The 12,438-nt window shown below is 43.0% G+C and overlaps 1 protein-coding gene across 2 annotated transcripts in view; it reads right to left on the bottom strand.

Moving 5' to 3' along the window:
* jade2 (jade family PHD finger 2) overlaps positions 1–10,651 on the bottom strand; it is a 225,473-nt gene extending 214,822 nt beyond the window's left edge. For both annotated transcript variants that reach the window (XM_005456139.4, XM_005456140.4), the window contains exon 1: positions 9,646–10,651. The gene's annotated coding sequence lies outside the window, so the exon portion shown is untranslated. The remainder of the gene's footprint in view (positions 1–9,645) is intronic.
* Between the last annotated feature and the right edge of the window lie 1,787 nt (positions 10,652–12,438).

The raw sequence follows: 12,438 nt of genomic DNA, 5'->3' as shown, positions 1-12,438 counted from the left end.
GGTTTAGGATATCTAAGAAACTAGCCTTCAGCATTTCAACAAAAAAAGGAATAAGTTGTGGATCAGTTATTCAATACATTTTTTAACACAGGCTGCTGTATACTGCAACCCACTGATACAGTGAGAGCTCCATCACAAAGGTAGAAAACCACCAATAAACCTGAAGTGAAAAAAAACAAACCGCAGCTCACAGCTGTACTCAACATCTCAGCCGGAAACTTCATGCGCTCACGACCTCACTCGGTAATAGACACCCCCACCCTTTCACATCTAACTGACTGGAAGGCTCAGAGCCACTTAAGAGCAGTCATGAGTCACTCTCTGATGCTGATATCACCATCACCATTCCCATCAGCCCTCTCCCCCGTGGTCCCCCCCTCCCGCTGAACGCTCCGTGGGGATCCGCCGAATGGAAGGAAACTTGCTACTCATGTCAAATACAGAAGACTGTTGTCTCCGTAAAGTGAATTAGTTTTCTGGTATTGCTCTCAGGGGAGCAAAGCTTCCCTAAGTGAAGCGTAACATAAGAGAGAGGCAAAAGACAAAGACCCCTGCCAGCAGTAGCATGGTTTAAATGAAGAACGTTAACGATGCTAGAAACGACAGTTTGTAAAGGCTTCGAAAGGAATATTGTTTCCATTTCACGATTACGATTTAGGTGCTTTATTAGTAACTTTATTTTTTTGTTATTATGATTTTTTCCTTTCCCTTTTTCCTCCACTGACATGTACCAATCCACTGGTTGAATGTACTTTGGCAGCAATAAGAAAAGCAGCTTCAGTAATTTATAGACTCAGGCGACTTGATCAATATATCAGCTTTTGAGAATTGATGTCTATTGCACGCTGATTTATTTTCGTACCCTGACCAAATTATATGCCCTTGAGGCATTGTCACATAACAGGATACCACCTACATCAGCGGTCCCCAACCTTTTTTGTGCCACGGACCGGTTTAATGTCAGACAATATAAGCTGACGCAGATAAATACAACAAAATAAAATGATACGACCAAGACAAAAACTGGTAGTTTGTAAATATAATTAAAAAAAACACGAATTCGCTGTGTAATTGTGTAACTTTATTAGCAGCGTCCTCCTGAAATGCGCCAACAACATTGAGTGTAACATCCTCCTCTCTGCTCCTTAATGCTCTCTGGTCACTATGGTAACGCTTAAATGTTTCTTTCAAAATAAGATACGAAACTACAACACGGGAAAAGACCCAGGGAAAAAGGGTTAACGATAAAAACCCTGAAAACCATAAATTTCACACCCAAGCCTCAACTGTCGCGGCCCGGCACCAAACGACTGACGGACCGGTACCGGTCTGTGGCCCGGGGGTTGGGGACCGCTGACCTTCATTATAAGAACCCACCTGTGGTGGGTGCAGTGGCATTCCATCAGGGCAAGCAGGGTAAGCAAGACGAGCAGTGCTTGCCTAGTCAAATATAAAAATACACATCACGTAAAACACACCAAACTGAAAGCAATCTCTCACAAAAATGACATCACATCCACTGACGCAAGCTGTGCTTTGGTGCTCTTTTGGCAGCTTGTACAACTCTCATTATTGGTAACACTGTGCATTTGCCATTGCCACCACAGCTATTTTCAAAATGGACAAGCTTGAGGAAAGACTGTGCGATCAAATTCGGCCGTAGAAGCAATTATATGACACATACGTGGAAGTACAGGCATTCCCAGATGGGACGGGGCTCATGGAGGGAGATGTGTAAGAGTTACAAACTGCTTTGTTTACATCCTTAGGATTACAACCAAAAATAGCAAAACGGGCTTGTACAAGTGAACATATCAGAATCAGAATCAGACAATCACGCCCACGTAAATCAATAATTGGCCAGCACTGCAGTGTTGACAAAGTAGGTAGGGTTATAAAATGCTTTCTAGGAATACCTTACACAATAGCGACAGTCTAAAAATAGCTGCCTGACAGACACACCATACCTGAAGCCTTTGATCTCATTTATACCTTGCAGCAATACGCACATACAAACTAGTTTACTTTATGCATATCACTACCTCAAGCAGCTTCCCTCGACAGTGTCTGTCTCTAAGTACAATCCTCATGCTAGCTATAAAGAAGCAGTTAAATCCTTAAGGGAATCTGTCTCAGTGAAATAGTTAGTTAAATAAACTATATAAGGAAATTCTGAGGACGGCAGCAGAAGAGAGGAAGTGCGCTTGCATTATGAAGAGGGAATAAATGGAGCAAAAGAGAAAAACCTTTACACACATTTAACGCTGCTACACCAAATGTGCACGCACATATATGCACACAAACCTGAGAGGCGTTGGGCCAAACAAAAGAGCCGCAGAAATCAAATAGATTTCCTTTATCACCTTGCTGGCTCCAGCCACCAGAACATTAACACAATATTTATTGATGCTGCCACTGCTCCTGCTGCTGCCGCTGCATTATGGGAGCAGGGATGAGTGAGCGAAAAACAGAAAGATAGGAGAGAGAATGAAAGGGAATTAAAAAAAAAAAAAAAAAGCGGGAACGAGGCTGAGGTCCAAATCATTTTCTAACTAAGCCTCCCGCTCCATCTCCTAAAATCTGCTGACAAACAATAAAGAAGGTGAATCGGAGCCAGGGAGGCTCGGGCTCTGCCAAAAACCCGGGAGGAGAAAGAGCAAAAGGGGACGACAGGTGGGAGGAGGGAAGGTGGGAGGGAGGGAGAAACACAGAGATGGAAGGCTGATCCAGAGCCCCCGTCTCCACTGCCATCGGGAGTTCATTAGCCTCTGGAAGGAGGGACGACAAGGACAGAGATTGAGGATGAGCATTCTGCCCTTCACCCTCTAGTGACCCCGACTACCTGCACCTCCCATCCTTTACCCTACACCTTGTCTTTCATCTATTACTACCTTTCTCCTCCCTCTATCGCCCTCTTCAACTACCTCCTCAACAACTCATCACCTTTGTTCTGCCTCTCCTTTAAGTTTATCCTAATTTCTGGCAGTTCAAAACACACATTTAGCATTTCAACACACGTACATTAAATACAAATAAGTGCAGTAAATTAAAGGCTCATTTTCCTCTCGTATCACCGTGCGTTCCTACAGCAAAGGAAGGCCTGACATACTGTTTCTATCTGTTGTTTACTCCCCTTGCTCAGCACACAAACATACACATACATACTCCTGAAACTCTTCCCATCAGGAGCTCAGGCGGCATCTGTCAGCCTGTCCATCAATGTGCTTACAACCAGACTTTTATTTTTATTTTTTCCCCTGGAAATAAGAGTAGGAGGTAGAGAGAGAAGAGAATAAGCCAGCAAACCAGGAAGAAAAGGGAAAATGTGTCTGAGGCATAATAACACATTTTAAATGTTTCTGCTTCATACATTTTTAACTTTGTGCACAAGTCACCTGAGACTCTACAACAGTGGGGTTCGCCTCCATTTTTACCACCAAGTTAAAAGAATCAAAGTTGTTTTTTTTTTTAAAACAGCAGCTTCAAAGTCTTTGAAAGAATCATCACATTGAAGAAACTAAAAGTGTGCTTAAAACTAACTTAAATATTTCACAGATATACTATATTACTTAAACATATGTACATATAATATGCATCTCTTAGTACGGCTGATGTAGTTAAAAGGGTCCTATTATCCCCATTTTCACTTGCCTCGAGTTAGTTTGCATAATTTACAGATCAAAATAATCCTCATTAAATTAGGCCTTGGTACAGCACCATGTAACCCTCCCTTTAAGCTAATTGGCTGCCCCTCCTAAACAAAAAGTCTGAACATTAAATAGATGAGGCTTCTCATAGTCAAAGTTGTGTGCCTGAAGATATCTTAAGGATATCTGCTGCCTGTGTAAATTCAGGGCCACTCGAATAGGTTTTGCTAAATACCCTTGCTGTTATTTTGACAGTTCAGTCGCTGCATGCAGCAGTGGCCCCTCAGACAAACTCTAATTCTACCTTCTTGGCCTTCAGCTGGCCATGATATACTCCTCTGGAGATCCACTGTGAGCAAGAGGGTCACCCTAACCAGAGCCTGCAGCAGGTTGACAGCTAGTGCTGCTACTCTGTCGTCCTCTGAGGCTACAGAGTAGAGCAAGGACTACCTCCACCAGCTGCAGTCCAAGAGGATAGCACTGAAGTCTGTCTGTAGGATGAGGAACTTATTGCAACAGATTATTTTTGTTCTCTGCTATTTATTCTGAAAAAGCATATATGGGATTATATATTACTTCGGTTAATAAAGGGTGGGTGAGCTTTCTTTCGTGTGCATACACAAGCGTGCATGCCCTGCTTTGCTACTGCAGCAGTTCTGTGGGAAACACTAGCATAATCCCTCATCATTTGAAACTTTGGGCTGGTTTACAGCACCAGAAAAAAAAGATGAAGCAATATGTGCTAATTCCTGGGCGATACCGCTATAAAAATAATTATAGTGAACTAGCTTTACTCAATAGCAACATGAGACGTGGCCAATATAAAGTCGACAGAAGTCATTCCAACCATGTTTTGACAGACAACACGAAAGGCCAATGACAACGAGAGCAGCACAGTGCTGAAACATTGATGTGATGGGTATAGAGTTAGAGGCACAACAGGTTAGACTAATGCATCGAGCAGCAGCACACATGCTAATGTTTGGGCCATTGCAGCTGTACACAGTATGCAAGTATGTCAGGAGTGCGAGCGACACCCCAACAGACACCCCAACATCATATCTGTGATCCGGTCGCACATCTAGTCCATATATAATCCTGACTGCACACTTCATTGAGACAGTCCTGCCATAAGAGGACCAAAGCTGAATGAATAGCTCATTTTTGCTTATTTTCTCCTTTGTTTACATGTGAATGTTTCTTAAAATTACCTGCTTTGCTTATTTTAAACTAATCAAATAATTAAGTTTTCAATTTTGTTTGTGTTCTCCCGTAATACTTGAAGCTTTCAACCTGTCAGACCTACATCTGTGGTTCCACACAAATTTTCCAAACAAGCAAAGATCCCAGGTTCAATCTGTCACAAATCCTTTTGGAGCCGCATCGGAAAAGACATCCAGGGCAAAAAAACCAAACAACACAAACAAACAAAAAAAATTATAGTGTCTGCCAGCATATCAATAACATTTCAACTAAAACTGACCTTAGAAATAACGAGGAACTTTTAAGTTTGACAGAAATAGTCATTTCACTGTTATGAAAAAATTATAATAACAAGATTTTTTCCCCATATTGCTCCCAGCCCCAATACTGTTAATGATATAATCAGCAACCAGTGTAGTTCGAAAAGGCTTTCCTGTAAACTGTAACAAAAAAAAAAAAAAAAAAAGCATCATTAATTTTTCTGAAAAACCATCTGGTGTACCACAACATCCACTGCTCTCATTCAGTCAACAAGGGACAGGTTTTGCAGACCAAACAGTTATTAAGCACATTCCAATTACTCCTGCAAAAGTCTTCTCTTGAAATATGTTCCACATTTTCCTCCTCGCCAGTGTTCTGTGCAGGTGTGCAGACTTTGCAATTATCCCTTAATAACAAGGCTGACTCACAGTGACACAAGAAAAAAAATGTAAAAATGAAAACACCCCCTCTCCCCTTGAAGTCTGACGTCATCTCCTGCTCACAGAACAGCAGGTTAGCATGTGCGCGCATGCACAAGCACAAGAAGCCGCTAATGAGGTTCTAGGCCACAGCGGGGTCATCTGCTTCGAGCAAACACTGACAGAACACATCAGGGTAATGCATAAAAACATGCCTGCGGCATTTAAGCCAACACATGGTTGGTTTCGTGTTGCAAAACCTCTAAGACACGACAAAAATCTGTGCAAGACAAACTAATTAACACAAACTGAACTAAGCTAAACTGTAATCGAACTAATGGCAACTCCACATATGAATTTATTCTGAATAAAAGATTAAAGTTTTTGTTGTTAAAAGTATTTTCAACTCTCCTGATTTTTTTAGCATATTTGTCACACTTGAATGTGTCTTAAATTTGCCATCATCAGACACATTTTAATATTCTACAAAGACAATCCAGGCAAATACACCTTGTAAATGCTGATTTCATTTATTAAGAGTTATCCAAACCTGAGTTATCCAAAATTAATTACCCCCCTCCTCATATTAAATCCTGAAAAAACTGATTAACCATATTTTTTTGGGAAGCTGAGTTCAACTTTACAAGCAGCTGCCAGTCTTAGTGCCAGACCTGTTGAGCATTTCTAAGACTTTATTACTTCAATAAACCACAGTGACAGTAAACACTGGTATTACCTTCCCAGTAATGGTCCACCTACCAAAAGAGCTCATCAACGACTCATCCAGGTTGTCATAAAAGAACCCAAACAACATCTAAAGGACTGCTGGTCTTATTTGCCTCAGTTAAGGTCAGGTCATATCAACAGTCAAACATGGTGGCAGTAGTGTGATGGTGTGGGGCTGCTTTGCTGCTTCAGGACCTGGACACTTTGCTGTAACTGATGATCACAGCAGCAAGTTCACCTCTGAATGTCTCAAAAAAACAAAAGAAACAAAATGAATGTTTTGGAGCAGCCTAGTCAAAGTCCAGACTTAAATCTAATTGAGATGCTTGGGCATGACCTTAGACAGGCTGTTCATGCTGAAAAACCCTCCAATAACTCTGGAAAGAAGAGTGTGCCAAAATTCCTCCGCGGTGATGTAAAAGACTATCATTGGTGAGTATCTCAAACGCATGATTGCAATTTATGCTGCCAAGGGTGGCGATGGCACAACCAGTTATTAGGTTTAGGGGGCAATCACATTTTTACACGGGGTAGGTTTCGAATAACCTTTTTTATCCCTTAATAAATTAAATCACCATTGAAAAACCGCATTTTGCATTTACTCTGATCTTTGTCTAATGATAAACATTTGAATGTGACAAGTATGCAAAAACTAAGAAATCAGGAAGGGGGCAAATACATAAATAGTGCTGTGAAAAAGTGAAAAAGTATGTAGGAAATAAAAAGTAACAATAATAATAACAAAATTAAGAATGTTTAATCATCTCAAACAGCAAGAAATTTCAGCTGAACAGTTACAGTATTGTGACACACACACACACACACACACACACACAAATCCTCCTCAGCTAGTAGCCCACATGATGCTGGGTTAGTTAGTTGGTTACTAAGCAGATCAGAGCAGAGAGCTATGAACATGACAGCTAGCCAACACGCCTGAAGGCAGCCATACACACACACACACGCTTAGCTGGTTCCCATCCTTCCTATACGACAAATCTCCAAATCTAACTCTTAAAAGAAAAACCCAAAACAACAACAACAACAACAACAAAAACTATACACGCTTCCGCCGCCTTCATCAGCGATGTGCGTAAAAACATCCATTTGTGTGTGTGTGTGACGGATTGAGGGTACGGTTTAAGTGACGTCAGCCGTCCATTCATGAACAACATCTCTCCTCCTCCTCCTCATCATCACCTACGTAGCCAGCTAATGCGATACAACACACCACGTGGGGGACCTTACCCCCTTTTCCAGCCAATCAGAGCGGAGCGCTTAACGCAGCAGACACTAATACTCACAGACACACACGCAACACTACACCCACGCCTAGACACACGTGTGAGTACGGGCGCATGTGAGGCTTAAAAGGTCTGCAAATGACATAGTGTGAAGGGAGAGGTGGTACGATGGATGGATCGATGGATGGATGATGGATGGATAAGTTGGTGGAGAAAGGCACAAGAGAGTGGATGGAGTACAGAAAGAGAGGAAGAGTTGAATGAGGTGGAGCAATGGAAGATGAAGAAGCAATTGAAATACAGATGACTGGCTGGAGGGCTGTCATCAAAAATGTGGAAGCAAAATAACAACAGCACTCATCCCCATTCGCTGATTTTGTAAACAACCACTGTCTCTAGGCGAGCGAAGAGAGACCCGAGGGAGGGAAGGTGGAGAGCGGGAGAGAAATGAGCATGAGTGAGAACAAGATAGCACTGCATCAGAAAAAGATATGAAAAAAAAATTAAGAAGGGGATAGAGGGATAGAGAGAGAGCTGTTATACCCCCACACACCGTGACTCATCTCCGGTTTCATACCCAGCGGGAGGAGGACGCTTGTGTGTCTGTGTTTGTGTGAGGAAGACAATCTGAGGTGAAGGCATGTATGTGTGCGCATCTGTGCAATCGCTACCTGCAGCCGTACTTGAGGATCAGAGTAGGCATGAAGCACGTGGAGTTGTTGGCATATGTGCATAGGTCTTGCTTGCAAGTGGCGATCATGATGATGACGATGATGCACATGTGTATGTGTGTGTGAGGAAGGGTACGGTGGGAGGGAAGGCTGTCACAACTGGGAACATTTAACAATTCTCCAGACAATTCAAGCTAAATTGATTCAACGCTAGAGCCACTTCAGCCTTTCTGAACTAAAAAAAAAAAAAAAAATTGATAAATTGCTCCATCTGTTAATAATTAGCACTAATAGGCAGATATATTTGTGTTCTTTGGAGGTTCTCCAGGCAAATGTTGAAGAGTAGGTGGCCACAGAGCTCTGCTAAAAAAAATTAAAAAAAAAAAAAAAAAAAAATCACACAGGAGGCAAATGCCCCAGTTCTAACCCATTAATCCTGCAGACATCTGACTTGCAGCATCACCATCTGCATCCACGTGTCATGTCCTGGTGGTGTTGTTGTTTCCCCCCTCCAGGTATGAATGCATCTGCCACACTCATATACACACAGAGAGAGCTCTGACTTAGAGGTAAACAACAGCCCCCCCCCCTTTTCTAACGCCAGCTAGATCAGCACAGCACGAAGCAGGAGGAAGGGGGATGGGGTGAAGGGGGCAGAGAGAAGTTGCTCTAATTCCTTGATGTGTGTATGCTTGCGTGCCCAGCCTTCCTAAAAGCAGTACAGCTTCCGCTGGTCTCTTTTGCCCGAACCCCCCTCCCTCCATTTACCGAGCAGTGAAGAAACCTGCAAATCCCCAGGGCCTGCAAATTGTTTGGTGCCACCAACACCCCAACCCCACCCCATCCCTCCTCCTCTCTTCACAACTTCACCTCATGCGCCTCTCCATGTGTGCGACCCTCAACACCCCCGCAAGTTTTTTTCCCCTTGTTTATATTTAAAATATCCCACACGACTCACCTCACTGCCGCGAACAATTACGCACAAAAAATATATAAATATATAATAATAACAATAACCACACTCTTGGATACGCTCCAAGTAACCAGCTCGCACACTTTTGATTCCCACGGGGGGAGCTGGCTCGTTCACGTCACATTTTTCAAGCACAACAACATGGCCCGAGTTTCCCCGGTTAATTTCATGTCCCTGCAGTGAGCGCACCGGCTCTGCTTTCAAAGGGGCTGTTTGTCTTCTCTTCACTGCAACACATAAAGCGCATATCCCCACGCCTCACCCACAACATCGCCACCTCTCCAAGACCAGTTTGCACGCTCAGTGGCGGAGCGCCACAGCCGCGACTGACTCACAAGTCCACTGCGAGAAAGTCCGTACACAGCTGCTAGCCTAGCTCTGATATAGCACTAGCAGCAGCAGCAAAGTGGACTTCGGATGTTTGTTTGCTTTTATTTTCTTCTACTTTTATTTATTTATATATATATATTTTTATAAAATCAGCGTTATTTCTTGTTTTACCTTGATCGCTGTCTGCTTCGGGTACAGAGACGTCCTCAGTCCTGGACGGCGGGCGATTCCCAGAGATTAGGAGATCATTGGGAGCCAGGCACATGTAGTTCAACAGCGGAGGCGGTTTAGGACTAATTCAGCGTGCCCACTCGGTGCCCTGGCAGGCTGTTAGCAGTGCAGCTAAAAAAGCTGGCTCCTGGTCCACGCTGGGTGACAGGACTGTCCCTTCCCCTCCCCTCACCTCACCTCACCTCACCTCTCGGTGTGTTGACAGCGCGTCAGCTCTGCAAAGACCTACGACCGAGTCCAAATCCGAAATAAAAATCCCCCCCCAGCCAAAAAAAGTGGCAGCCAGGATGAGATACAGCCTCCACAAGTCAATAACAAACGGAGCGGGTGCAGCGGCCGGTCCTGCTACCGTTCACGGCGTAGCGGGCTGCGAGGTGCGCACAACATAGCGCTCACAGGAAAGCGTGTCGCATTTTGCAAAAGGCAGCCCCAAACGTGGTGTCAAAATCCGACTGTTTTCCTCTCCGGTGCCAGCCGCACGGGAGGAGGAGCAGGAGGAGAAGCGAGGATTTAAAAAGAAAAAGAAATAAAGAAAAAGAAAAAAGGGTCTGCTTTATTTCCAAGCGATGAGTCAGTAAAGATTGCAAGCCAGTTTCGCAACGTCCCCTTCCTTCAAAAATAAAACACAGCGCTCTCTCCTCCTCGTCTTCTTCACTTGCTCCGGTGCCTTGCCTCGCTTCCACTCCTCTGCCCGGTGCTGTGTACGTGCACACCGCTCTACACAAATGCACAGGCGGGTCTTCTCTTGCAAGCCCTCTCCCTCCCACCCCCCGGGAAAGAAAAAAGAAAAAAAGACAACACACAGAAGGAGAAAAATCAGCTCTTATCATCAGCTTGAAAACTCTTTTGGCGCCATATTTATGGCGTACTTTCAATTCACTGTTACCGCAAACTGCACTTCCTACTCTGACAAACGCTAGATTACTGCGCCTCGGAGAGGAGATCGCGGGGATTGAACCTTCTTCACCTGCCAGTTCTGTCACAGTGATACAGCATTACTGTGTGGAAGAAAGTTATGTAATGCACTCACACACACACACACACGCACGCACGCACACACACAAAACAAATCTCAGCTATTTTAAATTATAAATATTATCCTTAAGAATTAATAGATGACTCATCCGTCAATGCACATTTGGCTTTATGAGCTCAGAGAGATGTATAGTTTCTTGAGCTGTGTCTAAGTATTTATCATATCCCTAAAAAAGGAGCTTCTTCATAAATAGGAACAAAAATAAAACTGTTAAAAAAATATCTGACAAAGTGCTGCCGACCTAAACCGTCTCTGTATATGAAAAGATAAACCAAACATCAACAACAACAATGGCTGACATGTGACTGCAATAACTGGGTTTAGAAGAGAGTTTAGAGCCTGAATAAAGTGCTCTTGAGCAGTAGTTCTCTGGATGGTTTTCCTTGGACACTGGCTGCTTTTTTACTCATTTCCAGTCCAGTCCTTGTTCCTTATGATTTTCAGAAGCTACTTAACACTGACCTATGAATCATTAAAAGCATAAAAATGCACCTAACTAATGGGATGAACCAGTGTTGTGTCTACACAGAAGAGAGAACTCGGCAAAGAACCAATTTTACATTGTATCTTTAGGCACTTTTTTACTAACTGTGACAAAGCACATATTTTTTTCCCATTTCTTCAATTTAATACATGCAAAATTCCAACGCTAACGCAGTTATAAAGGCATAGAATAGCATTTAGGCAGCAACAAGGTGATTCTTAAAGAGGTTTTAGCTGAAAACTTAGCATATCTAAGCATGGTGTGCAGTGTCTTTAAAACAATATAAGGAAATTGGATAGGTAGGGAACAAAATTAATGGCAGGCCTGAAAACTACCTATAGCAGTTCCTTTTCTTTCCTTTTCTTTTCTTCAGAGATCTGACACAGTGGTACACTGGTAGATCCTGCATTTTTAGCTGATCACTGAAGCCTCCTCAGAGATGATGTCAGTTAAAAAGGTGGCTGCCAAGAAGTATTTCTTAAGGAAAGGAAACAGAGAGAAAAAGCTAAAGTATCCTCACACGAGACCTGGACTGAAAATTAGAGGTAACAGGTCTGATGGAGTGGTGAATCCAGATGGGAAACTTCTGATTTAAATCATCAGTGAGTGATTACTGGTTTTGGAGCAGCATTTCAGGTAGTGGTCCTGGGGATCTTGTCAAAATTGTTATTATGAACTCCAAAAAGTACCATCAGACTTTGCTCCAACTTCTAAACCATCTGCTAACGGCTTCATTTGTCAATATGACAATGATCCCAAACACACTGTCAATGCAGTAAAAGCATTCATGGATAGAAAAGCATAAATTGGAACACTATCAGTCATGGATTGGCCTCCCCACAGCCCAGACCTCAACACTGTTGAAGCAGTTTGGGATAAGCCAACAGCCAGCGTCCAAAGAATTCCGAATTCTTGCCATCACCACTAACTGCTGTCAAAGTTACTGGCATCTGGCGCTTTACTTCAAAGTGAGAAACTCTTTAACTGTAAGTGATAATATCTCTCCACAAGTGATTGATTTGCGCACAGTGATCCATAGGAAACGGCTGGCAAGTAAATTACTTTCCTTCACATTTTCTCTAAAATCTATATTTAAAGGGGAAGAGGGTGTTTGATCAATGCGCAGTCTACTCCCATCCACTGTCTCTAAATCACTGTCCTCCTCAGCTGTTATCAAGCAGGATTAGATTATTTATTTTTGCCCCTCTCTTAC

Source organism: Oreochromis niloticus, linkage group LG10, assembly GCF_001858045.2.
Source record: "Oreochromis niloticus isolate F11D_XX linkage group LG10, O_niloticus_UMD_NMBU, whole genome shotgun sequence".
In the NCBI taxonomy this organism is placed as follows: domain Eukaryota; kingdom Metazoa; phylum Chordata; class Actinopteri; order Cichliformes; family Cichlidae; genus Oreochromis; species Oreochromis niloticus.
Note: the sequence above shows the minus strand (reverse complement) of the source record. Positions and strands in the feature narration are given on the sequence as shown.